The following is a 27,021-nucleotide window of genomic DNA, read 5'->3' on the forward strand; positions in this document are numbered from 1 at the left end:
TTCTTAGCCATTCTCTCAGCTTTTCACGTATTCTGCCAACCACCCCCCTAGATGCACTATCTGTTTCCCCTAGCCAAACTCTTTTAAAAATTAACCTCTAGGGACTTCCCTGGTGGCACAGTGGTTAAGAATCCGCCTGCCAATGCAGGGGACACGGGTTCGAGCCCTGGTCCGGGAAGATCCCACATGCCGCGGAGCAACTAAGCCCGTGCGCCACAACTACTGAGCCTGCGCTCTAGAGCCCGCAAGCCACAACTACTGAAGCCTGCGCGCCCAGAGCCCGTGCTCCACAACAAGAGAAGCCGCCGCAGTGAGAGGCCTGCGCACCACAACGAAGAATAGCCCCCACTCGCCGCAACTAAAGAAAGCCTGCATGCAGCCAAAAATAAATAAATAAATATATTTTTAAAAAATTAAAAATTAACCTCTATTCTACATGAGGTTCATTAACTCTTTTGCCTCCCCCAAACCTATAGCATTGCAGAGAAAGCTGAAGCCGCCCCACCCCCGCTGAACTCCTATCATCCACGGCTACCCTCAGCCTTCTAAAAGGTAGCCGCTGAGTCTGTATATATTCTTTCTGACTTTTATTCTATGCTTTTGCAACATACATGGGACTCCATTAAAACCAAGCAGTATTAGTTGTTATTGTTGAGGGTTTTTTTTTTAACATAAACCATACATGTATTTGTTCTGCAGACTTTTTTCACTCAATAATACATCTTAGAGATCTATTTGCATACATATAGGCCCAACTCAATTTTTTTTAATTGCTATATAAAACTCTACGCTGTGAAGATGCCTTCATCTATTTAGACATTTCAATATTGATGGGCATTTAGGTTTCTGCTATTACAAAGCCTGGTGTGATGATTCTCTCTCTGTGCACATAACATGTTTCTTGAGAGTAGGTAAAGCAGAAGGGAAATTGCTGGGTTTCAGGGTGTGTACATTTCTAGTTGTAAAGGAAACCGCTAGGTCCTACAAAGAAGTTGCAGCAATAGGTAGCATCTGAGAGCAGTATCCTGACATACTCACTAGTACCTCCTATTATCAGACTGGTAAATTTTTGCCCATTTGATGAGTGACAAATGCTACCTCATTTTTAAAATTTAACTTTTATTTTATATTAGAGTATAGTTGATTTACAATGTTGCATTAGTTTTAGGTATACAGCAAAGTGATTCAGTTATATATATATCTCCATTCTTTTTCAGATTCTTTTCCCATATAGGTTATTACAGAATATTGAGTAACGTTCCCTGTGCTATACAGTAGGTCCCTGTTGATTATCTATTTTATATAGTGTGTGTATGTTAATCCCAAATTCCTCTCCCCACCTTTCTCCTTTGGTAATCGTAAGTTTGTATTTGAAGTTTGTAGTCTGTTTGTTTTGTAAATAAGTTCATTTGTATCATTTTTTTAGATTCCACATATAAGTGATATCATATGTTATTTGTCTTTCTCTGTCTGACTTCATTTAGTATAATTCCATCCATGTTGCTGCAAATGGCATTATTTCATTTTTTTTGACTAATATTCCATTATACATAAAAATGCTACCTCATTTAACTTGCATTTTCCTTAAGATTTGGCAGGATTGAGCATCTTTTTTTTTTTTTTTTTTTTTAGTAATCAATTTCCAAGCCTCTTCTGTGAATTGACTATTCATATTCTTTGCCCACTTAAAAAAAATAAGTTTATCTTTTTACCCTATCACTTGCTTTCCTGCTTGAGCACACAGCAGGTGCTTGGGACACATGGGATCTCAAGCCACCCATCCACTCTGTATGGGGGCACAGCACCTTTGGGCCACACTGTGGCTCTGACATATTCCTTTAAAAGAGATCACATAGCACCTCTTCTTGGAAGCTTTCTCAGTATTCCCACGGCATTTGGGGATCACTGATGCTGAAGCTGGCAGTGACATGTGCTAGCACTGACCAGGAGCCCCTTTTAAAGTCAGGGGACCCTGTCACACACAGCACCTCGGGCCCCACAGCCAGCTGGGGCTTCCATCTGGAGCTGTCAGCCTCCAGTGGGCTAGTCCCAGGCCTGGCCTCAGCCCAGAGCTTGGGGCTCTATGGGCCCCACCCGCAGGAGCCTTCCACAGCTGAGGGCCTACTGTGTGCAAGCCATAGGCAAGGTGGCCCGTGACCATCACTTTGTTTAATCCCACTACATTGACAGATGCCAACTCCCAGTTCCACAGCTTGCTCCAAACCTCCCAGTGTAGCCCCGGGAAGACTGGGATTTGAACTTGGATAGACATCCCTGCTTTGCTGAGGGCCCTGCTGCACTCCTGGGCTGGCTGCTCCTGGAAGCTGAAGAGTGCAGGTCAGTAAAACCAGGGCCCAGCCACAGCATCCAGCACCCCCCAACACCCACACCCACTCCACAGCACACGCACCCTGGTCCATCGCCTGAGCTGCTGCAGGCAGAGCGCTGGACAGCCCGAATTCTCATTGAGGGGAACGCCCGCCTTCCCCCTCCCCATGGCCCCACTTTAGAGGATGCTGAGTAACAGGTACACAAGGGGAGAGTCATCCCTGAGCTCAGAAAGCCTCAGGTGGAGGACCAGATTCAGCCAGAGGTCCACCCACCCTGGGTGTCCCTGCCCCATGAGCCAAAGGGAGAGAGAGGAAAAGAAAGTGGGGCAGGGGTTCCTGAAGGTCAACAGACCAAAGTTTGGTCAACTTCTAATACATCTTCCACTTAATATTAATATTTAATACTGAAAAATCCTAATGGTGACCTGATTGTCTCCTGTGAATTCCAGCCCTCTCAGAGAGCTATCTCTCAAGGTGACAAGCTGGTGGTACCTGAATTCATTACTGCCTGATTAATTATGCTGCCTTTGTACAAGGGAAATGGGGACTTCAATCAGCCACAGCTGCCACCCCCGGCCACCACCTCATCAGGCTGGCCGCTGTTTGGGAGCCTGGCCCAGCGCCTGACATGGGGGCGACCGGGAAGCTGTGAGTGGTGGCTGGTTACATGTGGCTGCTGGCGGTCAGAGGGCTTGGGATGTGGGGCCCTTTCTGCAAAAAAGGGCATTTGGGCAGTCGAGGGAAGGAGGGGTGAGTTGGTTCTACCAGCTGCTGAGTGGAGATTTCTGCTCTGTCCCAGGAGGGGCCTGACCAGGAGGCCCTCCTCTGGATTCTCTGAAACTGGCTGTCATCCCTTCAGGAAGGGGCACTAGGTCTCAGAAGGTGCTATTTAGAGCAAATGTATCCCTTGGGATACAAGGTCACTTTAGTGAAGGCAAAGGTTTACTTGCCAACTACCCAGAGCCGTGTTCGGGCACAGCCCTGGTGGGCATCAAAGCACAGTCTCACCATCTGGGGTGGGGCTCAGGGCAGCTCCAGGTACCTATGCAGGGTGAGAACGTCACCTACTGACTTCACTGGTTTGTTAACCTGCCAGGGCGCTCCCGCTGCGGCCCTTCTGCATTTGTCGAGGTCTACCAAGTTGTGCAATGCAGTCATATTTGAAGAGTTGCAGAGTGATATACTTTTCCAAAGAAGAAAAGACTACATATCTTTGCAAATGTCAGTTCCCCACCCCTATCCTGAGCCTGCCCTGTGTGGAGCAACAGAAGAGGTACACACCAGCCTAGTGCCCTGTGAACCTTGGCCTCAGCAGGTCTGGTTTAAAATAGTACCCTGTCATGGATGTGCTGTGTGACCATGGCCAAGGTACCTAACCTCTCTGAGTCTCGGTTTTCAGACAGCACTATGCGCCCCACAGGGTGGTTGTGAGAGCTAAGTAAGAGAGTACACGTGAAGTCCCGGTTTTGCCCCAGAATACCTCCTGACATGGGCCAGCTGAATCCAGCTGTTTTGGTGCCACTTTGTCAAAGCTGAGCAGTCAGAAGGGGAAATGCTGGTTTTTGTTACTAAGCTGTGTGCGAATCCATCTTCTCACTGTGAAGCTTCAGGGACTGGGAGAGCATGCATTACGGGGCAATTCTACAAAACCTTGCTTCTAGGCCACAACAGAGCAATCCACACCCCCCAGCTTTGCTGAACTGCCCCACCCTAGCTGCCCTCCCTGGAGGCGTCACTGGCCTCCTCACAAGCCACCTGGCAGGTGTGGTCACAGAGGAACCCCTACAGGGCGGGGAGGGAGGAAGCAGGTCTCAGGAAGACCCAGGACAGTTGCTCACGTCCTAGGGAGAAGGGTGTGTGCACAGAGGTGTAGCCAGCAAAGCCATGAAGCATCGGCAGTGGTTCAGGGGCACCAGGCAATGGGGACAGGGGTGTCACCAATCAGAAGCTAGGATTAGAGTTTAGTCAAGGGAAAAGTCTAGGTCCAGGTTGGTCAGAAGCTGCCACACGTCAAACAGCAGGAGTCCTCAGCCTGTCAGGAGCACTGAGGCTTAGACTCCCCCACTCGGACTCGTGGTGCAGGCCCAGCACCTGAGGCAGGGCTGGGCTGGGTGTCTGAGCCTCCACTTGGAACCCTAGAGCACACAGGGTGAGGTCCTACCAGAAACTAGGTGGCTGGGTCCCCAAAAGAAAGATCTAGTAGCTGGGTTCTCCTGAGGACCAGAGGGAGTGGGGCTGGGGCAGGGAGACTGAGTCCATCCAAGGGAAAATGGGGCAACAGCCTCTATAGCATCTTCGTTTTCAGCAGATAAACTTACAAGGTTCAAACTTTGGAGGTTTAAAAACAAGCTAATTGGGAAACCTGTGAAAGATATAAAGGTTGCTTAATGATTTGACCTTCAGATGGGAACAGCAGCCACCTTCCTTAGGTTGCCAGGTGCCTAGACACATGCTCAACACCACCTGAGACATCTGTTAACCGCCTCCTCCAAACTCACTTGGAGAAACTGCATGTAGCGTGCTTGGGGTCATTTTTCTCAGTAAGGGAGACTGGCCCCTCCTGAGCCCTGGCTGTGAAGCTGCCAAAGGGCTTCTGAAAAGACAAAGGGGAAAGAACAGACAGCAGGGCAGGGGCTCTTACTTTCTACCCCTTTGGAATCACAATATGCCCATTACACTGGTAAGGGATGAAGAGATTTGCCCAAAGGCACAAAACCAATGGCTATGGACTTTCAGTGTCCCCCAAAATTTACATGTTGAAGCTCTAACCTCTAATGTGATGGTATTTGGAGATGGAGCCTTTGGGAGGTAATTAGGTTAGATGAGACCATGAGGGTGGGGCCCTCATGATGGGATTAGTGGTCTTATTAAGATACCAGAGAGCTCACTCTTTCTGCCATGTGGGGACACAGTGAGAAGGCAGTCTACTGCAAACCAGGAAGAGAGCTTTCACCAGAGCCTGACCATACTGGCATCTTGATCTCAGACTTCCATCCTCCAGAACTTTGAGAAAATAAATTTCTGTTGTTTAAGTCATCCAGTCTATGGTATTTTATTAAGGCAGCCTGAGCAGACTAAGACACCTGTGAATAGTCTTTTCTTTGCTTTTCTCCTGTCTGCTTCTGAAGCTACACTATTGGCCCAAAGGACTAGGTGAACACCTTGCACCAGAGCCATCTATGCAAATGCCAGTTCTTAATGAGTATAGAACCTTCTGGAAACTGTCAAGAAAATGCTAGGACCCTGATGACGAGAGGATCACCCACAAAGACAAAGGCCTTCACCCACCTTCAAATGCTCTATCTTATTACCTGTCAGTAGATGACAGGCTGATGCAAAGTCCCAAATATAGGGAGGCCAAGGGGTGCGCAGTGGGTGGAGGAGGCACCAGCATCCAACCCCACGTGGGACAGCTGGGCATTTCAACCTGAGAGCATAGCAGACACAGAGGCTGAAATGTGTTCCCCCAGGCTCCTCACGTTGCTTCACAAACGCCACCCCCAAGCCCAGGGGCTCCGCGAGTGAAGAAGGTCTCTAGGACACCTATTACTCAGCTGCCTGGTACAGGAAGAACACTGGACCAGGAGTCAAAAGACTTGGTGTCTATAGATCAGCTCCTCAATTTGTAAGCTGGGGCCTTAGAGCAAGTTACTTAACCTCTCTGTGCCTGAATTTCCAATCTGTAAAGGGTATCCACACCTCCCAAATTAGGTTATTATGGGGATCAGTGAGAGAACAAACAATGGTGGCTCTATAAGTGCTGGTTTCCTTTCCTGTTTTTCCTGCCTCGGCCTCTGTATTTGCCCGTTTGCTGTTAATTTATAGATATTTCACAAAATTCACTGACTGGGGAGAAAAATCTTCCCCACTTTAAAAAAAAAAAAAGATGACATAGTTTTTTGGCAAGAATATGGGTCTTAGGTCAGAAAAAAAAAAAAAAACATGTTAATGAGCCTGGGACATAGTAGGTGCTCAATGAATATTTGAGGAAGGGAGAAAGGAACTCCGCAGGAAGAATGAGTCCCTTTCTCATCAGGTTCCCGTGCCTTTGCTACAGTGCACATTCAGATATTTGGGGGTCCTATCCACACATGCCGATCTCTCTCTGGAGTTTTGAGCTCCACTAGGACAGGCACTGCCCAACACTGAACCTGACCTTTGGCAAAGCTCAACAAACTTGGGGTGAATGGAAAGAAAGCTTCGAATGCCTACACACTACATACACACAGACTGCCAGACTCAACAGAATGGTTTTCAGGATGGCAGGAGGCTCCTGGCACCTGACTCTTTGAATACGGATGGCATGTGGGTATGTCAGAGTGTGATCCTGCTTTAAGAAAATGACTAGTTTCAAAGACATGAGAACAATCAATTTGATCCAATAAAATTCAGAAAAATACATTTTCCATTAACTGTTATCGATAGTGGCAAATTTGTGAGGTCACATTAGAAATATTGATATTTCTGCCTTCCAACAACCTCTTTAGTCATTGTTTGCATGGAGTATTTTTTCCCATCTTTGCACTTTATACCTTTCTTATCCTCATGCCTAAGGTGTGTCTCAATATGTAGTTGGTTTTCCGTTATTTATCCTGTCTGTCAATTTTTGTAGTTTGATGGCAATGTTTAGTTCATCTACATTTGATTTAATTACTAACATATTTAGTTTTGTTTTGCTTTGTTTTGTTTTTGGCCACGACGCATGGCTTGCGGGATCTTAGTTCCCTGACCAGGGATTGAACCTGGGCCCATGGCAGTGAAAGCACCAAGTCCTAACCACTGGACTGCCAGGGAATTCCCTCATATTTACGTTTAAATCTACAATGTTTCTATTTCTTTTTCTATTTGCCTCACCTTCTTTGTTTTCTTTTGAAGTAATTATTTTCACATCATTTATCCCTTTAGTATTAGCTTGAGATATATATATATATATATACACACCCTAGAGATTATGTTATGGACAGAATTGTGTCCCCTTACCAAACTTATATGTTGAAGCTCCAACCCCCAGTGTGACTGTATTTGAAGACAGGACCTTTACAGAAGTAATTAAGGTTAAGTGAGGTCATAAGGGTCTGACCTGATAGGATTGCTGTTCTTATAAGAAGAAACACCAGAGAGTTCTCTCTCTTTCTGACATCTGACGACAAAGGGAGAAGTGGGCCATCTAAAGAGAGCCCTCAGGGCTTCCCTGGTGGCGCAGTGGTTGAAAGTCCACCTGCCGATGCAGGGGACGCGGGCTCGTGCCCCATCCGGGAATATCCCACATGCCGTGGAGCGGCTGGGCCCGTGAGCCATGGCCACTGAGCCTGTGCGTCCGGAGCCTGTGCTCCGCAGCGGGAGAGGCCACAACAGTGAGAGGCCCACGTACTGCAAAGAAAACAAACAAACAAACATAAAGAGAGCCCTCACTAGAACCTGACCATGCTGGCAACCTAATCTCTGACTTCCAATCTCCAGAACTGTGAGAAAATAAATTTCTGTTGTTTAAGCCATCCAGTCGATCTTATTTTGTTATGGTAGCCCAAGCACACTGAGACATTATAAAATGCATCTTAATTTATTAAAATAAAAAAAAAAGATTCGTAATTTTACTAGTTCTTGAACAGTGTAAGAACCTTAACACATCTTAACTCTATTCACTCCCCTCCCACTTCTTGTTCTATTGCTATCATACATTTTTATTCTTATATATATATATATTGTTAAAATGTTTTTCTATATGTATTTAAAACCCCACAAGATATTATTTTGGTCAGATTTACCCACTTATTTTCTCTTTCTGCAGCTTTCTACATTCATTCCTTTTGGCATTTCTAAAGTTCCACCTATGACAATTTTCCCTCTGCCTAAAAGAATCTCCTTTAGTACTTCTTTTAGTAGATATCTGCTAGTAACAAATGCTCTTGTTTTTTGTCCATTTTAAGAATAACCTCATTTAACCTTCATTATTGATAAGTATTTTTATTGGTTAAAAAATTCCAGGGACTTCCCTGGTAGTCCAGTGGCTAAGACTCCATGCTCCCAATGCAGGGGGTCCAGGTTTGATCCCTGGTCAGGGAACTAGATCTCACATGCCACAACTAAGAGTTTGTAGGCCACAACTAAAGACCTGCATGCTGCAACTAAATACTCCCCATGCCAAAACTAAGGATCCAACAAGCCACAACGAAGATCCCATCTAAAAAATTCTAGATTAGCTTTTCAGTGCTGTAAAGATGTTATTTCATTGTCTTCTGGCTTTCATGGTTTCTGTTAAAGTTAGCACTAAGTCTTATGACAGTTCCAGTGAAGGTAATCTGTCATTTTACTTGGCTACTTTTAAGATTATCTCTTATTCTTTGATTTTTGGTAGTTTTACTCTGATGTGTCTAAGTGTGATGTTCTTTATATTTATACTGCTTAGGGCTCTAAAAGGATTCTTGAATCTGTGGATTTATGTCTTTCAACAACTTTGGAAAATTCCTGGCCATTATCTATTCAAATATTGCTTCTGTTCAATTCTCTCTCTCCCTGTCCTCTTCTGGGACTTCAACTACAATTATGTTAAAACCTTTTCACTATGTCCAAAATACGACATACTCTTTCTGTATTTTCCATTCTTTTGTCTCTTGATGCATCACTTTGGATATTTTTTTCTATCTTCCAATTCACGAATCCTCTCTTCATCTGTGTCTAATCTTCTTTGAACTCACCTGTTACTTTTAATTACACTTTTTCAGTTATAAAATTTCTATTGATTCTTTTTTTATATACTTCTATTACCTGTTGGAATTTTCCATTTTGTCTTTAATCCCCTTGAATGTATTGATCAGAGGTTATTCTATCTATATTTGTCTATATCTGATAACTCTAATAACTGGATTTCTGTGAGTCAGTTTATATTAACTATTTCTTCTCTTGGTTTAGGGTGACTTGGTCTTGTCTCCTGGTATGCCTAGTAAATTTTGATCAACAGCTACAGGTTGTACATGAAAAATTATAGAATCAATGTGGTATTGTGGATGATGCTATGTTTCTCCAGAGATTTTCTTTTGCTTTGTAATGCAGTTAGTATAGAGGCAGACCATCTTAATCTGGTTTGAGTCAAAGCTGTACCTTTGTGAGAGTTGGTCCTTTTTTGATTTGCCCTTACTACTGGTATAACCTTTCAAAGGTCCTAACCAAAAGCCTAGGATATTACCAGGGCCTCTCTGAGATTGCCAAAGCTTTGCTCAGCTTCTTAGCACTGAAATCACTGCCTTGAAGAGGCAGTGAAGAGGTAAATGCCTTGAAGGGAAAATAGTGCTGTTATGTACTAAATATTTGTGCCCCCCCATTCATATATTGAAGCCCTAGCCCCCAACGTGGCGATATAAGGAAATGAAACCTTGGGAAGGTAATTAGGTTCAGATGGCGTGATGAGGGTGTAGCCTCTATGATTGGATTAGTGCGCTTTTTTTTTTTTTTTTTGGCTGCATCGTGTCTTTGTAGTGGCATGCAGGGTCTTCGTTGCGGCAAGCAGGATCTTTTTGTTGCAGGCTCTTTGTTGCAGCGCACATGGGCTTCTCTCTAGTTGTGGTGTGCAGGTTTTCTCTCTCTAGTTGAGGCAAGTGGGCTCAGTAGTTGTGGTGTGTGGGCTTAGTTGCCCCGCGGAATGGGGGATCTTAGTTCCCCAACCAGGGATTGAACCCGCATCCCCTGCATTGGAAGGCGGATTCTTTACTACTGGATCACCAGGGAAGTCCCTGGATTAGTGCTCTTATAAGATGAGGAAGAGACACCAGAACTTCCTCTCTCTGCCATGTGAGGACACAGAGAGAAGGTGGCAATCTGCCAGCCAGCCCTCACAAAGAACCAAATCTGCTGACACCTTGATCTTGGACTTTTAGCCTCTATAACTGTTAGAAATAAATGTCTGTTGTTTAAGCCACCCAGTCTATGGTATATTTTATAGCAGCCCAAGCTAAGACAAATGTCAAATGTCAGGCTCACCTTTCTATGTTTCCATTCTCTCCAGGATCTTGCCCTCTCAGGTTCTTACTGTCAGACAGATTTTTTAAATTATCCAGCTGTTCTGCTTGTTTGAGGTGGGAGGTTTGGTTTGATCCAGGCTGGTGTTCAGAGCCAGAAGCAGAGGTCTCAACTATTCCTATAGCATAATTGCTCAGTTATAATGATGGTTAGCACAAAAATTCAGGTTTAGGGTATTAGCTTTGGTGTAATAAATTCCATCTGAGTGGGTTAAAAAAAAGTACACATTGGTTCAACTGATTGGAAAAAGTAGAAAATTATAGTTTTCTATTAAGGTAAATTATTCTAATTAAATGAGTATAAGAAGCTTTTGAGCAATCACTGGAAACATACAATATATCACAGCTAATTTCCCAATATTTTTCCCACAGTGAAGTATACCTCTGGTTTATAGTAGTAAGAGTTAGAGGAGCTGCTAGCATTCCCAGCCCTCCACCAGGCTCTGGATCACACGGCTAGATGCAGCCAGGTCCCTAAAAAGACAACATATTAGACTCAGCACGATAGCCCAGGCAAACTCATTCAACAAACATATAGCAACCAAATTTAAACAGTCTTATCTTACTTCTCCAGAAGTTTCAGAAATTGTCCTTTTAAAGTACAAACATCCACAAAAACTGAGAAGATGAAAACAGAAAAATAATTTTCCATAACAGAGTAGAGATGTGATACTGCCAACTACTTGTCAAATGACAATTGCTGTTTTAAGCTTTGCCCCAACAGATGGTTCATGTCACATGGGTGAAAAGGCCATCAAAGCACAAAGTTCGACCTGTTTTGGCAGAGTATCAGGATGAACAATTAACCCAAAGGCCAGGATGCATGCTGAATATTGAACTGCATGTCCTACAGGAAGAGAGGGAAGATAAAAGCAGTTGGGAAGGCTGAGGGTATCAACTACAGGCACCCATGTTTTGATGAGCAAATGGCTCATCAAAATGGCTGGGCCTTGGTATAGCTTGGTATAGCTACAGTAACTAAGTGAAATGCCTTGGGAACTAGATGGATGGAAATAAATCTATGAGCCCAAGAGACCAATCCCTAAGAAGGTTACAGACTGGTTAACATGATAATGCTTTGGCCTCCAAACACAACTGGGAGACTCAAGACCAACAGCTCAATTTGGATTGCTTCAGCTAACAAAATAAAGAATGATGACAGGAAGTCCATGGTGGTCTTTCAACTCCCTCGAGGGACACACAGAGAAGAAAAAGTTGATTACGGGCAGGTTATAACCACAGAATCTATTAGGATTAAATGGGTCCTCCACGTAGACCTAGTCTAACCACCTTATCTTATAGAAGATGAACTGACACCACCCAGGGAGCTCCTTTTCATCTGTCAGAACCCATATCAAACATCAATTCTTCTGCAAAGCCTTCCATGCTTCCATTTGGTGGCTTCCTTCTTTGTTATTTTCTAATCTGAAGTGTCAGCTCCATAATTGCAAAATCTCAAGCAGACAGAAGGTCCTCCATAGTGTTTCTTGAACGGACAAGTGAGAAATGACATGTGTAATTTCACAGAGCAAGACATGGGCCAGTCGTCCTGAGCTCCAACCCAGACAATTTAGTCAGGCTTCAAGGCAGGTTCCCAAGTTTGAAAACGCCCTGCAAAAAGTAAAAGATAAAAAAAATTTAAACATTAAAAAAAAAGAATAATAAAATGAACCTCCATGTACTCATTACTAATATTCAACCTTGTTTCCATCTATACCTTCACCTACTTTCCTTACTACTACATAAAACTATTTAGATCTTTTTTTAAAAAAAATAAATTTCTTTCTTTTTGGCTGCATTGGGTCTTTGTTGCTGCATGCGGACTTTCTCTAGTTGCGGTGAGCGGGGGCTGCTCTTCATTGTGGTGCGCGGGCTTCTCATTGCGGTGGCTTCTCTTGCGGAACATGGGCTCTAGCCACACGGGCTCAGTAGTTGTGGCTCATGGGCTCTAGGGCGCAGGCTCAGTAGTTGAGGCACACAGGCTTGGGTGCTCTGCTGCATGTGGGATCTTCCCGGACCAGTGATCGAACCTGTGTCCCCTGCATTGGCAGGCGGATTCTTAACCACTGTGCCACCAGGAGAGTCCTACATAAAACTATTTAGAAATAAAATCTAGATATCATATCATCTGTAAATATTTTAGCACATATTTCCAAAATACATCGAAAATGTTAAAATATTTTTAAATACTTAAAAATGTAACCATATTATCATTCTGAAATAATGTAATAATACTTTTTAAATATCAAATACCACACTGGTGTTCAAATTTACAAGTGTCCTGTGAATGTCACTTTTTTCTTTTTACCATTTGATTTAGAATCTAAATGCAATATTTTCCTTGCAAATAATTATTAAAGAATTGAGTCACTTGTAGTTTCCCAAGATGTGGATAGTTTTGATTATGTTCCCGTAGTGTTGTTGATCCAGATGAGGCTTGATCAGATGCAGCTTTGATTTGTGTGGGGGCAGGGCTGTAAGGAGCGTCAAGATGACTTCAGAGTTTGTGCTGAGTTTTTCCATTAGCACATCATGTGGGTTCTCTCTTTTCAAGACTTAGTAGCCATAGCTGATCATGCCTAGATCCATTAATTAATTAGGAATACAAAATGGTGATGTTCTTTCTTTCTTCATTTATTAACTGGAAATACTTTTACAAGGGGAAATTTCCCCTCATCTACCATCTGGCCACCCAAGCCCAATTTTAAAACAATTTAACCAAGACCATGCTTTCTCTCAAGTTAGAATCCTCTGCAGGAGGATGAACAGCTTTAAGCAAACCTTCATTTATTCTTTATTTTCTAGTCAAGAGTTAACTGAAAAACGGTGGGCCTGACGGCTGCAGAAAAGACCATCTCACTTGGTTCTGAGGACCTGCCTGCCCTGAGATTTTCTTTAGAAGCATTGCTCCCGGGTTTGTTCTAAAGGTCTACCCTTTCTCTTTGAAAATGTTTTCTCCTGTAATTAAGGGAGTTTCTAATTTAGAGAACCGATAAAAATTCATCAAACTTATATTTTAAAAAAGTCATAATCCTGAAGCTGCAAAGATCTGGCTCCAGGGAAATCTTGAATTGAGGAAAGATGCTAATCAGGACAGAATTTAAGACAACAGTTTATAATCTTTCATCCCCAGAACCGAGACTATCCCAAGGAAATGCCAAGTAAAAAAGTAAAATCGGCGATTGATTTTGCATTTTGAGAAACTGGCCAAGCTTTTTGATCAAATGCTGATTGCAAGCCTGATTCAAGGTTAAGCAGATAAAAGAGTCCTTCAGGGTACCCCCGCTTTCGGTGCCAGCATGCTATGATTTTGAAAAACCAGACTCTGGCAATCGGAGACCTCACTTGTTCCACCGCTGCAGAGGAAATGAAGGATGCTTCGCCTCCAGTTCCTGGCTCCTGTTGACATGCCCTCGGGTTCCTGCTGGCGCCAGGCTGGGAGGGAGAGTGGTCCCTGTCGTACTGTCTGCAGAGGTTAAACGGAATCTCTACTCCTCGACTGAGGAAAGAAAGGCATCTTCCTCATTAATTTCGTGAGGTTGGGGGCCGTCGCGGTGATCCAGCTCGGTCCACCCCTCGGGGAAGCTGTCGGGGCAGCGGGCGCCCAGGCCTTCGTAGCCCCTCTTGTCTACTCCAGACCCCCAGGACTCAGGGCCTGGGAAAAATCCCGGTCTCTGTCGGGTCTCTCCCCATAGGCTTTCCCTTGGCTTCCTCGTGGTTTGCTAATTTTTGGTGCGGCCTTGGGACAGTCTGTGCCTCCGTTTTCCCAGCTGTAAAGTAATAAGGTTAGTTTGGACCCTTGATTCCCAGAATCACCCAGGAAGCTTTTCCAAAACCGTCTGTCAGGGTGGCCCTGGGGACTCACCGGAATGGAAAGAGGGGCCCCGGGGCTCCTGGCCCGGGCTGGAACCCAGGACCCGGGCTCTCCCGCCTCTCCAAGCGCTCCACCCACCGGCCTGCTCTCGCCCTCGGCCCGGGCGGGGTACTGCACGTTTCCGGGCGGGTTCCGGGAGGCTAGGGAGGGCGGACCCGGCTGGGCAGCCCCACCGGAAAGACTCGTTTTAGCCGGAGCAGGCGGAGGCCGGGCGGAAACAGACTTGTCGCCCCCACCTCGGGCCCTCCGGGTCCCCTGCCCCCAGCGCAGCCCCGCCGGACAAACGCCGGCCCGCAGCTGGGCAGCCCTGGGGTCACCCCTCCCACGCCAGTCGCGCCCCCCCAGGCCACACCTGGGCTCCGCCTCGGGTCCCGGGGCTCTGACTCCGCGGAGGTTCAATGGGGGAGGGGAGACCGACCAAGAAGGGGGTGGGCGCGACCCGAGAGGGGCCCCGTTGCCAAGAAACCGACCCCGCCTCGGGCTCTGGCCGCGAGCAGCCGCGGCGCAGCTGCTTCTTCCCCCTCCCCCCACGTCATCCCGAGCAGCCCAGTAAGCCGCAGTGCTCAGGCGGCCCCAGGCGGAGACCGGAACCTCGGACGGCGGCTCTGCTGGTGAAAGCCCTCGGGCACGCCAGCCGACGACCCCAGGCCCGCCCGCCCCGCGTGGGCCGCGAGCGCCGCGCCTCTGGGCCCCGGGTGGGGCCGTCCAGCCGGCCCAATCACTCCACCTCCGTGGGCCGCAGCCTCCAAGTGGGGCGCTCGGGCTGAGCTGTGTGGCGGCGAGACTCGGGCCCATAACGAAGGCCCGGCTGAGTACGGGCGGGTCTGGGGTTAGTGGCTCAGGTCAAATGGTCAGATGGCGCGCGCAGGGCCCCCAGCTCCGCCCCGGGGGTGTCAGGGCACGAGGGAGGCCGGCCCCGCCCAGGCTGCAGCCCTGAGGAGCACTGACAAAGCATTTCCTCCTCTCGGGGCCTCTTCTCTGCCTTTCCTGCTGGGGAAGATCGGCACACCCAGGTCTCTGCCACAGCCTCCCTAGGGATACAACGATGCACGGGATGGGACATCCAGGCGTTTTACAGGCCTTCTGTGAGAACGGAAACCTAGACAGAAAACAGCCCTTTCTGGGAAGGCGCTCAGGTGACCAAGAGCGCACATCGACGACCGGCTCAGATCCCTGCTCGCCGCTCAAAAGCTTTCTGGGAATTTAAGCCAGGCGAGGAGTGCAGATGGAGAAGTACGACTCCCCGGAAAATACCCACGGTAACCGCGGGCCTCTAAGAGCAAGTGCTGCTTAATTGTCAGGATTGGTTTAGACGGAAACCAGTCTGGAGACCAGTTAAGAGAAATGCCAAGTCCAAAGCCCCAGACTTGAGCGCCAGATCTGTCCTGTCCCGTAATCCTGGGTGACTTGGTCACTATATTTAAAGTCTCTGAGCCTCACAGTGTTCTCATGCATAAAAAGAGCCTGCCCTACCTTACTTTCAGAGTCCAGCTAGAACAAGTGGAGACAGCAAACATGACAACTCACTACTACCAGTTTTCTTAGCACCTGGAAAAGAATGTACAACTGCCAAGGTTGCTGGGAGGGAGACTCCCATCCCTGAAGGAAGAGAACTTAAATAAGAACTTTATTTTTCCTTCTATAAAAGTACAGTTCCATAGTGGAGAAGTGTAAAAATCAAGGAGTCGTTAGAAGCCATTTACTGAGTTTTAACTTTCTCTTTTTATCAAAGAAATGGATGGAGGTTGGACAGGAATGCTGGTACTCTAGATGTGAGAGAGTTAAGAGCATCAGTTATGGAATCACACATACCTGAACTGGAGTCCCGCCTCTGTTTACAAGCATTGTTACCTTAGATGAGTGACTTAACCTCTCTGAGCCTCAGATTTGTTAGCCATAAAATGGAGAAAATAATAGCACCAGAAAATAATAATATGGGGCTATTGGGAAAATTAAGTGAGATGATTGTAACAGTGCTTGGCACAAGGCCCAGCACACTGTAGTACAAGATGAATGCTAGCTAGCGCTTTTTCTCTTATTCACAGTGGCCCCTACTCTTTCCCTTACCAACATTCTATTGTAAAAAACGTCAAATATACAGAAAAATTCAAAGAATTGTACAGTAAACGCCTGTGCATGTTCCACCCAGATGGTACAATTAGTATTTACTATACTTGCTTCAACGTATCTGTTCATCTTCAAGCATCCAAGACTGTAAGAAATTAAATATCTGTTGTTTAAGCCACCCAGTCTGTGGTAGTTTGTTATGGTAGCCCTAGCAAACAAACAGAACCCTTTAGGATTAGATGAAAATTGGAGTTATCAGTGTAAATTCATGGTTTTCAATATACATTAAAATAGATATAAAAATAAATGCAGATGTAAATGTGTGTGTATTGTATAACTGTGTATGTATGTTTGCATGTCTGTATATGCATTCATCTACTTCCTATCTCTGTTCCCAGCCATGTTCGCTGAGAGTCCCTGGGAGCCATGACGTCCCAAAAGCCATACGTTCCCCTAGTGTCCAGATCTTGCTTTCTAAATACCATTCTCCATTAAAAGGGCAGGGCAGGGAAAGTACAAGATGAGCCTGGAATATCTTTTTGTGCTAGAAAATAAGGAAGTGCCCAAAGAATGATACAACATGTCAAACAGACACAGAAGGAGCTGCCACTGGCCAAATCTGGGGTCATTATGATCCACTGAATGAAAGAGAAATCCGTGAGTCCATACATTAATAAATGGGGAGAATGGTAGAATGCTTCCATATGGCAGAATGCCAACTATATAAGGAATAATGGAGTGAGAAAAGCATCATCTCACAACCAGCAGAGTAATTCATCCAAGAATCATCAGTGGATGCTAGAACTTGTAGGAGGAGGTTTGATGAGGAACAAGATATTTACTTAGTTTCAAAGACCGCTCCCCCACCACTGCCACACAAAAAGCGTTTATTAATTACAAAGGTAAAGAGTAATTTTGTAGTAAAGAAGCTTGGCAGATACAGATACACCTTAATCAAGTTACCATAATCAGTAATGGGACAAATCGAAATCAGGTGCCACCTGACAAGATGCACCTAGAGGAGCAGCCCCTGTGAACTTCCTGCCCAAAATACAAAACTGAATCGAAACCTGAGGGGACATCAATCAAACCAAACTGAGGGACACTTACAAAATAACTGTCCCATAGCCTTCAAAAGTATTAAGGTCATGAAAGTCAAGGAAGGACTGGGGAACAGTAGAAACAGTTCCAGATCGAAGGAGACTAGAAGATGTGACAATTAAGTGCATCACAAGATGCTGGACTCAATCCTTCTGTATAAAGGATGTCATTGAAACAACTGGTGAAACTTGAATAAGGTCTGAGGAGTAGATGTGAGTAATGCATCAATGTTAATTTCCCAGTTTCAGCTATGTATTATGGTTATTTAGGAGAGTGTCTTTGTTTGTAGAAAATACACATTCAGGTTTTGGGGAGTGACAGGGTATCAAGCCAGCAACTTATTCTCATATTGTTCAAGAATAGTGAAGTTCTTTATACCGTATTTGTCATTTTTCTGTAGATTTGCAATGATTTAAAAATAAAAATTATCTATAGAAGATAAGCATATGAAAAGATGTTTAACATAATTTGTCATTAGGGAAATGCAAATTAAAACAACAATGCAGGGACTTCCCTAGTGGCACACTGGTTAAGAATCTGCCTGCCAATGCAGGGGACATGGGTTTGAGCCCTGGTCTGGGAAGATCCCACATGCCACGGAGCAACTGAGCCCATGTGCCACAACTACTGAGCCCTTGTGCCACAACTACTGAAGCCCATGTGCCTAGAGCCCGTGCTCTACAACAAGAGAAGCCACTGCAATGAGAAGCCCGCACACCACAGTGAAGAACAGCCCCCGCTTGACACAACTAGAGAAAGCCTGCACACAGCAACAAAGACCCAAAACAGCCAAAAATAAATAAATAAATTAATTTATTTTTTAAAAATGCAATATTGCTACACACATATTAGAATGGCTAAATTCCAAAACACTGACATTACCCATTGCTGGTGAGAAAACGTGAAGCAACAGGAACGTATATTGCTGGTGGGAATGCAAAACCGTGCAGCCATTTTGGAAGACCAGTTGGCAGTTTCTTACAAAGTGAAATATAGTCTTACCATACGACCCAGTCATACTCCTAGGTATTTATCCAACTGATTTGAAAACTACGTCCATACAAAAGTGTGTCCATGAATATTTATAGTAAATTTATTCATAATTACCCCAAACTGGAAGCAACCAAGATGTTCTTCAGTGAAAGGATAAACAGTGGTAAATCCAGTCAATGGAATACTATTTAGTGATAAAAGGGAATTAGCCATGCAAAAATATGGGTAAATATTAAATGTCTATTGCTAAGTGAAAGAAGCCAGTCTTAACAGGGTACAGATTTTATGATTCCATTTATATGACATTTTAGAAAAGGCAAAATGTAGAGACAGTAAACAGATCAGTGGTTGCCAGGGGTTTGGAGAGGGAGGAGACTTGACTAAGATGAAGCACAGATGATTTTTTTTTTTTAAGGCAGTGAAGCTATTCTATATGATGCTATAATAATGGATACTATGCATTTATCAAACTCATAGAACTTTACAGAGCAAAGAATGAACTTTAATTTGTGTAAATTTAAAAAATCACTTAGGAGGTTGGAGAATCCCAGGATTGAATATCGACAAGAGAATTTAACTGTATTACCAATGGATGAAGTAACTTCACTGAAGGGAGTGGGAGAGTAACTTTAGAAATGAGTGGAGACTTAGGACTAAAAGCAAAAGGAACTGTACGTAAATACTGAACTCTAGCTGATATGGTGTTTCCCATTGGGTAAGGGTTAACAATTGTAAAACTACTCAATATATATAACAATTACATAAATGGATGGTGGATGGCTGGAGCCAGGTTTCTCACTAATGGAGTGTTAGTTTACATATAAGCAATAGGAGGAGATTAGAATAATCCATGCAGTAATAGATTAGAGCTGGAGATATCAGTATGAACTCCCGTTTAGCTTAATATAGATAAATATGGCTACGTCTAGAAATATTTAGAGATATGTGTGTACACAAGTTAGTATACACACATATATTTTCTTGCTCTGTCATTTGAGAGGCCTTAGAAGCAATAAGACCCTGGTAGCAACGAATGCACCTATTGCCCAGATCTTGGTTTCTATTATCACGCTCCAATAAAAAGGATCCAGGGCTCCTTGGAGAAACGGCTGATTCTAGGACTGGGATATACAAGATGAGCCTGGAGCATCTTATAGTGTTAGAAAGTAAGGAAGTCTCCATAAAGGCAAAGTTATGGAGGTATGTCAGAGACACAGGGACCAACTGAAAGAGCTCCCAATGGCAAAACTGGAGAAGTTTGATCAACAATAACCTAGTATTAGATTTTAACTCAAATAATTTTTAAATTATTAAAAATATCCATGAGTCCATACTAATATAAATAAATTATTAAATAACTAATTGGGGTAGAATAGACAAATCTTTCATGCAGAAGAATTCCAAATAATTTATGGATGTATGCTGCCCTAAGAAGGTGGAGCACACTCATTCACTCCTTAAGCATCATGACTTCCTTCCAAAGAACACCGTAGGGAAGGGGGTGGGGAGGAACCACACAGTGGAGAAACCTGACAAACAGTCCCTAGGCCTGGTTATCAAGGTCACAGTGAGAGCGCATATCCTAGATAGGATATGATGAGAAGGTACTTCACCTCTGTGATCTTCCTCTCCAAAACCCACAACCTAAGTCTAATCATGAGGAAGACATCAGAAAAATTCCAACTGAGGGGCAGTCTATAAAATACCCGACTTCAAATCTGTGAAGGTCGGGCTTCCCTGGTGGCGCAGTGGTTGAGAGTCCGCCTACCAAGGCAGGGCACACGGGTTCGTGCCCCGGTCCGGGAAGATCCCACATGCCGCGGAGCGGCTGGGCCCGTGAGCCATGGCCACTGAGCCTGCACGCCCAGAGCCTGTGCTCCACAACGGGAGAGGCCACAACAGTGAGAGGCCCGCGTACCACAAAAAAAAAAAAAAAAAAAAAAATCTGTGAAGGTCATCAAAAACAAGGCGAGTCAGAGAAACTGTAACAGGCAAGTGAAGCCTAAGGAGATATGACAACCAAATGTGATATGGTGTCTGGGATGGGATCCTGGGACAGAAAAAATGTTAGATAAAAAATAAGGAAATCTAAATAAAGGATGGACTTTACTTAATCATGTATCAATACTGGTTTATTAATTGTGACAAACGTACCATATTGATGCAGGATGTTAATGACAGGGAAAACTGGGTGTGGGGTATACAGGAACTCTCTGCACAACCTTCACAACTTTTCTGTGAGCTAAAACTACTTGACAATAAAAATGTATTAAAAATTATCTTTAGAATTTTAGAAAGCTCAATATTGCGATAGAGAAACAATCATTATTCAGGCCTGTCAGTTCTTATGGTCAATCAGCTGTACGTGTGCAACTCTAGTTAGAGGCTCTTGCCTCTAGGTGACGTTGTCTTCTGTTCAGGTTTTTGGACTAGTCAAGTGTACTGCCAGACAGATGGACTGATAGAAAATTTACAGTCTTTATCTCTAGAGTTTAAAATTGTTTGGGCAAGCATGCCAGAACACCTAATAAAACTCGTGGTTTGGATTGATGCTAGGAGTCCATTTGAAATGCCCCAAAATTGCTTTGGACCTCAGCTACAACAAGGAGACCTTTGGGAGGCCCTTTGCCCTTAAGAAACATTTTTTTAAATTAATAAACTTTACTTTTTAGAAAGCAGTTTTTGGTTTACAGAAAACATGAGTAGAAAGTGCAGAGAGTTCTCATATACTCCGTTCCTCCCACACAAAGTTTCCCCTGTTTTAACATTGTATTTGTGTGGTACATTTGTTACAATTGATAAGCCAATATGGATACATTATTATTAATAATAGTTACATTGTTTACATTAAGCTTCTCTCTTTCTATGGGTTGTCACGTCTCCACCATTATAGAATCATATAGAATAGCTCCGCTGACCTAAAAAACCCCTGTGCTCTACCCATTCATTCCCCCCCAACCCATTCTTCCCCTGAACCCTGAAAATCACCAATCTTTTTACATTTTCCCTAGTTTTGCCTTTTCCAAAATGTCATAGAGTTGGACTTTTATAGTATGTAACCTTTTTAGATTATCTTCTTTCACTTAGAAATAAGCATTTAGGGCTTCCCTGGTGGCGCAGTCGTTAAGAATCCGCCTACCAATGCAGGGGACAGGGGTTCGAGCCCTGGTCTGGGAGGATTCCACATGCCCCAAAGCAACTGAGCCCGTGCGCCACAACTACTGAGCCTGCACTCTAGAGCCCGCGAGCCACAACTACTGAGCCCACATGCCACAACTACTGAAGCCCACGTGCCTAGAGCCCATGCTCCGCAGCAAGAGAAGCCACCTCAATGAGAAGCCCACACACCACCATGAAGAGTAGCCCCCGCTCGCCACAACTAGAGAAAGCCTGAGCGCAGCAACAAAGACCCAACGTAGCCAAAGCTAAATAAATAAAATAAATAAATTTAAAAAAAAAAGAAATAAGCATTTAAGGTTCTTCCATGTCTTTCCATGGCTCCATAGTTCGCTGCTTTGTAGTGCTGTATAAATTCCATTGTGTGGATGTTTCACAGTTTATCCAGTCACCTATTGAAGGATATCTTGGTTACTTCCAAGTTTTGGCAATTATGAATAAAGCTGCTATAAACATTCATGGGTGGACATAAGTTTTCAACTCATCTGAGTAAATACCAAGCAGCATAACTGCTGAATCATATGGTAAGAGTACATTTAGTTCTGTAAGCTGCCAGACTGCTTTCCAAAATGGCTGTATGCACTATTTTGCATTCCCACCAGCAATGAATGAGAGTTCCTGTTTCTCCACATCCTCACCAGCATTTGGCATTGTCAGTGTTTTAGATCCTAGCCATTCTAATAGGTGTGTAAGTGGTATCTTATTGTTGGTTTAATTTGCAAGTCCCTGGTGAGCATATTTTCATATCTTCTTTTGCTATTTTTTGGTGAGGTGTCTGGTAAGATTTTTGTCCATTTTTAAACTGGGTTGTTTATTTTCTTATTGTTGATTTTAAAGAGTTCTTTGTATATTTCAGAGAGCAGTCTTCTATCAGATGTTTTGCAAAAATTTTCTAGTCTGTTTTTTCACTCTCTTGACAGTGTCTTTCACAGAGCAGAAGTTTTTAACTTTAATGAACCGCAACTTATCAATTCTTTCTTTCATGGATCATGCTCTTGGTGCTAGATCTAAAAGGTCATCGCCAAACCCAAAGGGCACTAAGGTTTTTTCCTAGGTTATATTCTAAGGGTTTTATAGTTTTGTGTTTTATATTAAGGTCTATGAAGACCTAGTTTTTGTTGTTGTTGTTTTTGCGGTACACGGGCCTCTCACTGTTGTGGCCTCTCCCGTTGCGGAGCACAGGCTCCGGACGCGCAGGCCCAGGGGCCATGGCTCACGGGCCCAGCCGCTCCGCGGCATGTGAGATCTTCCCGGACCGGGGCATGAACCCGTGTCCCCTGCATCGGCAGGCGAACTCTCAACCACTGCGCCACCAGGGAAGCCCCGAGACCTAGTTTTAATTGCAAACCCCAAGGGGTGGAAATCGTCAACACCTGGAACACCTCACGTGGAAATAATAATAATTGAAGGCCGAGTTGCAGTTGAAAACACCCACGACAAGTGTGGCAGGTGAGATCTAATCCTCCTGGAAAGATGGCAAGTTCTTTCAGACAGAGGTGCCAGAGATTTCTCCCCTAAGGATATGCTGCTTCTCCTTCATGTTTCCTGACTCCTTTTCAGCCACGAGGGGAGTTAATCTTATCAGGGAAAAAGGCAGGGACAGAAATATTCCTGCTTGCGAGCTGAGGATCACTTCCGTCCCCATCCTCAGTGTCATTCCCTCCCCCACAGGACGGGCAGGAGAAGAGAAGGGAAATCCATCCTACTGCTTCAGATGATGAGGAGCTGAGGAAAAAAGAAGCGGTGAACAAGAATTTCGAATTATTATTTGTTCGGGGTTAATTTTTTTCTGCTGCACTGTTGTTTCTTTGCATCTGATTCCAAGAAAAAGACAGACTCCAAGAAGGGGCTCTGGAGAGATCACACTTCCGTACCCCTGCAGGACTACTTTGCTAGGAGGTGGGGCCCGGAAAGGGATGCTGCGGAGGCTGGCAATGGAGGCTGGAGGTTTGCAAGGAAAGTTTTTCTTGTGTATGTAAGGCTTGAGCAAAGACGTCCTGGGACGGGAGCTGGATCTTTTGATCTCCAAGGCAGCCCCAAACCTATTCAGGGAAAAATACACCCTCAGGGCTTCCCTGGTGGCGCAGGGGTTGACAGTCCGCCTGCCGATGCAGGGGACATGGGTTCGTGCCCCGGTCCTGGAAGATCCCACATGCCGCGGAGCAGCTGGGCCCGTGAGCCATAGCTGCTGGGCCTGTGGAGCGTCTGGCTCAGGTGACCCTCTCCAAGGAGGAGATTCCAGAGCTCTCTGTTGAAATGTGCTAAGTCTGAAGTACCTTGGGGATGTCCGAAAAGCAATGTGTTTCTTGTAAAGCCCCAATAAGTGAGAGCAAGGGCTTCCTGTTTCCTGGGAGCACCCAGGGTTCTAGCTGGTAAGGGGCAAGCATGGAGATAAGTGGTCCAGCAAAGACACTTCTTCTTTACCAATCTTAGTATTAAAATCCCTCTGATGGTCCAATGGGCCTTGGGCCAAAGGCAGGAAAGAGTTCATGAAAAAACTAAAAATAATTCGCTTATTTCTTAGCTAGGCTGGCTTTGCTCAAGTCTTGGCAAAGGAAGAAGAAAAAAACAAAAAACAAAAAAACTTGAGAGCAGAAATCCATGGCAACAAGCAACTTCTGTTTATGGATAGCATCCCAGGGAAACTGTCTGGCTGTGACAGAACAGAAGTGCATGTGAAGTCATACGTATCCATTTACTTTCCTCTGACTGAGCAAAAGAAAATTCATACCTGTTCTATCTATTCATGAGAAATACATTCTTATATTTTTGTTTGACAAGACATATGCCATATTGTTTCAGGAGTTTTGAATAAAGATGATAACATACCACTCTGATTGCTGACCCAGATTGCAAACTGGCTTTCTATAGCCTGGGCTACCAAGAAGAAAGGGGGACAGGATGAAAGGGGTGGGTGTTCACAGGTGGAGGTTCTAATTTCTAATTAAAATTCCTGTCACTTTTTCACTTAAACTGTTGACTGCCCTCCTTGATTCTCTTTTTAAATTATAACTGGTTTCAGACATACAGAAAAGCAAAGTGATCCACATTCCATGATCTCTAAATATTTTAAACACATTTTAGAATCTCTTTCAGTTTGTTCTATTATTTCCAGTTCCTGGGATGTCAATTTCTCTGTTGGAGCAGACTCTCTCTCCTGGTGGTTTGTAATTTATTATTGTGAACTCAACTTCAGCAGGGGTTCCTTTGGGAGTCTCATGTGCCTTGATTGCAAAACCAACATAACTGGAAGTGGTGTGACCCTCCCATCTAAGACCCTGAAGCTCTGTTCTCATTTCTGACCGGGCCCACTCTCAGGATCCAGTAAAGAGTTCACTACAGATGTATGTGTCTCAGAGAGCTGCACCCCACAGGTGACCACGTGTGCTTTTGAAGTCATCTCCCCTGCACTTGGCACTGGTGCCTGTCCCGAAAGACACTCCTTTCCATGAATAAGGACATTCACATTTCACATCTTCCGCTTCCTCCTGTCGGGGCTTCTGGCCAATCAACACTTTTATCCATCAATATTCCTCCCAAGCTAAAGAAATGCCTCTCACACCATAGAGGCAAATAGGAGCTGCTTTATGGATTTTGCTGGCACTGTCCATATTCCTGTTTTACAGTCTGGACGTTGTAAACAATTAGAAAACCATGCTCCAAAGGAGTGTGACTAGAAGGGAAACTCTTTACTATGCTAATTTATCTTCCCTTCCATAGACTCACAGAATAGTCTGACTTTATCCGTAACACACCACACTCTCTCTGGCTGCCGTGGGGGAGTCAGCCAAGCAAGACTGAAGAGATGGATGACAGGGAGATGGATGAGGGAAGGACCACCAGAAGCCTTGGAACCTGGAATGGGAGGCGAGAAATGAGGAGAATGAACAAGAATGGCCATTCTTGATTAGGGGAGGATGACTATGGAAGTCTAGAAGAGGAACGTTCCAGGGAAGCCAGAGCAGCGGGACAGAGGAGGGGAGGGCAGAGATGGGAACAAGGCTCTGGGCAGGTGTGCAGTGTGGAGTGGGAGCCCAGGAGGCAGGCAGGTGTCCTTTAGATGATGTAAGAGGTCAACGCTCTGAGGCCACATTATCTGACAAGCAGGGTTCAGGCTTTGGCCAGAAGGTTACCATCATTTTGGCCCCTCCATGGTGGGGAACCCTCAGGTTCTGACTCCACTGTTCCCATCCCCAACAACCCTGCTGACACAGTGTATCACATGAGGGGGATGCCTCGAACTGGAAGACATTTCCGGCTCAGTGATACAGCGCCTTAGGAAAACTGGTACCAAGCCAGGGTCCCTGGGCCTGCTCTGCTCAACCAGTATTCCCTCTTAAGGATGCTTAAACCTCTTGGACCACTTAGGTGAAATGCCTACAGGGGTGGGGCCAGAAGAAGGAGGGGGAGCAAAATCCCAGAGACAGGAACAGTGGTGGGGCGACAGAGCCACACGAGGGCCTGTTACCCAAAAAGGACTCTGCCTGTAGCACAAACTGCAGGATGGGGTATCTGTAATCAGGACCAGGTGACTGGGGGTGGGGGGCACCTGACACGCACACCCACCCCTGAGGATACCTAGATTTGGGGATAGGAGGCGAGACTTTCAGAACCAGTTTTGAGCCCTCAGGTTCTAATCAATTTTCCAAGTACTGAACACATTCAAATGGTGAGGTTTTCACCCTGGGCCAGGGGCTGCACACGGTTTAAGTACACATTACATCTCAATGCATGCCTGTGGCCGGCTCCCGGTTACTCCCCAGGATCTAACGAACACGTGCCCGCCGTTCATCTGTTTCTCAGCGAGTATTCACAGAGAGTCTTCCAAGTTGCGGGAGTGGTTCCAAACGCAAAGGGTCAGTGTGAATGGGACAGACCAAGACGCTGACCAATCTGTCCTCATGAGATTCACATTCAGGCAGGGAGAGATAATAGAACAATAAATAAACAAGATACCTTCAGAGAACAAAGAGTGCTATAAAGAAAATAATACATGTTAATGGTATGTAAAGTGACTGGGGCAGGTGCGGGAGGTGGGACACAGCTGGTGATGGGAAAAGCACCTCTCACAAGGTGGGTTTGAGCTGTGATCGGAATGACAAGGAGAAGCTAACCAAGAAGATCAGAGGGAAGAAGTTTCCAGGCAGGGAAATCGCAAGTGCAAAGGCCCTGGGGCAGGAAAGGGCTTGAGCAGTTCCAAGGGGGGAAGAGACCAGGGTGGCTGAAGCCTTTGGGAAGGAGGAGAGTGGAACAGAGAGGAGAGGCAGGCCTCGGGCCACGTTAACAGCTGAAGTCTATTCTGAGTGCAGTGGGAAACCCTTAGAGGGTTTGAGGTTGGGGCGTGACGTGCCAAATCATCTTTTAAAAAGTCCCCTCTGGCTGGGTGTGGAGAATGGGTTCTGGAGGACAATAGAATGACAGGGTGCCAGTGGAAACTATCACATTTGTCCAGGTGACCAGGGATGGA

At 45.0% G+C, this 27,021-nt stretch overlaps 1 long non-coding RNA gene across 21 annotated transcripts in view; it reads right to left on the minus strand.

Annotated features, from left to right (window-relative positions):
* Positions 1–27,021, minus strand: part of LOC113605789 (uncharacterized) — a 210,530-nt gene that overhangs the window by 11,581 nt on the left and 171,928 nt on the right. For 6 of the 21 annotated variants that reach the window (XR_003427356.1, XR_003427357.1, XR_003427354.1 and 3 more), the window contains exons 1-4: positions 14,569–14,937; positions 14,208–14,375; positions 10,725–11,953; positions 10,305–10,461 (exon numbers count right to left, since the gene is read on the minus strand). This is a non-coding gene — a long non-coding RNA (uncharacterized LOC113605789). The other 15 variants (XR_003427345.1, XR_003427351.1, XR_003427350.1 and 12 more) reach the window with 10 other exon arrangements.

The sequence above is a fragment of the Aethalodelphis obliquidens genome, unplaced genomic scaffold (assembly GCF_003676395.1).
Source record: "Aethalodelphis obliquidens isolate GAN/ISIS:26980383/991018 unplaced genomic scaffold, ASM367639v1 scaffold43, whole genome shotgun sequence".
Classification (NCBI taxonomy): Eukaryota; Metazoa; Chordata; class Mammalia; order Artiodactyla; family Delphinidae; genus Aethalodelphis; species Aethalodelphis obliquidens.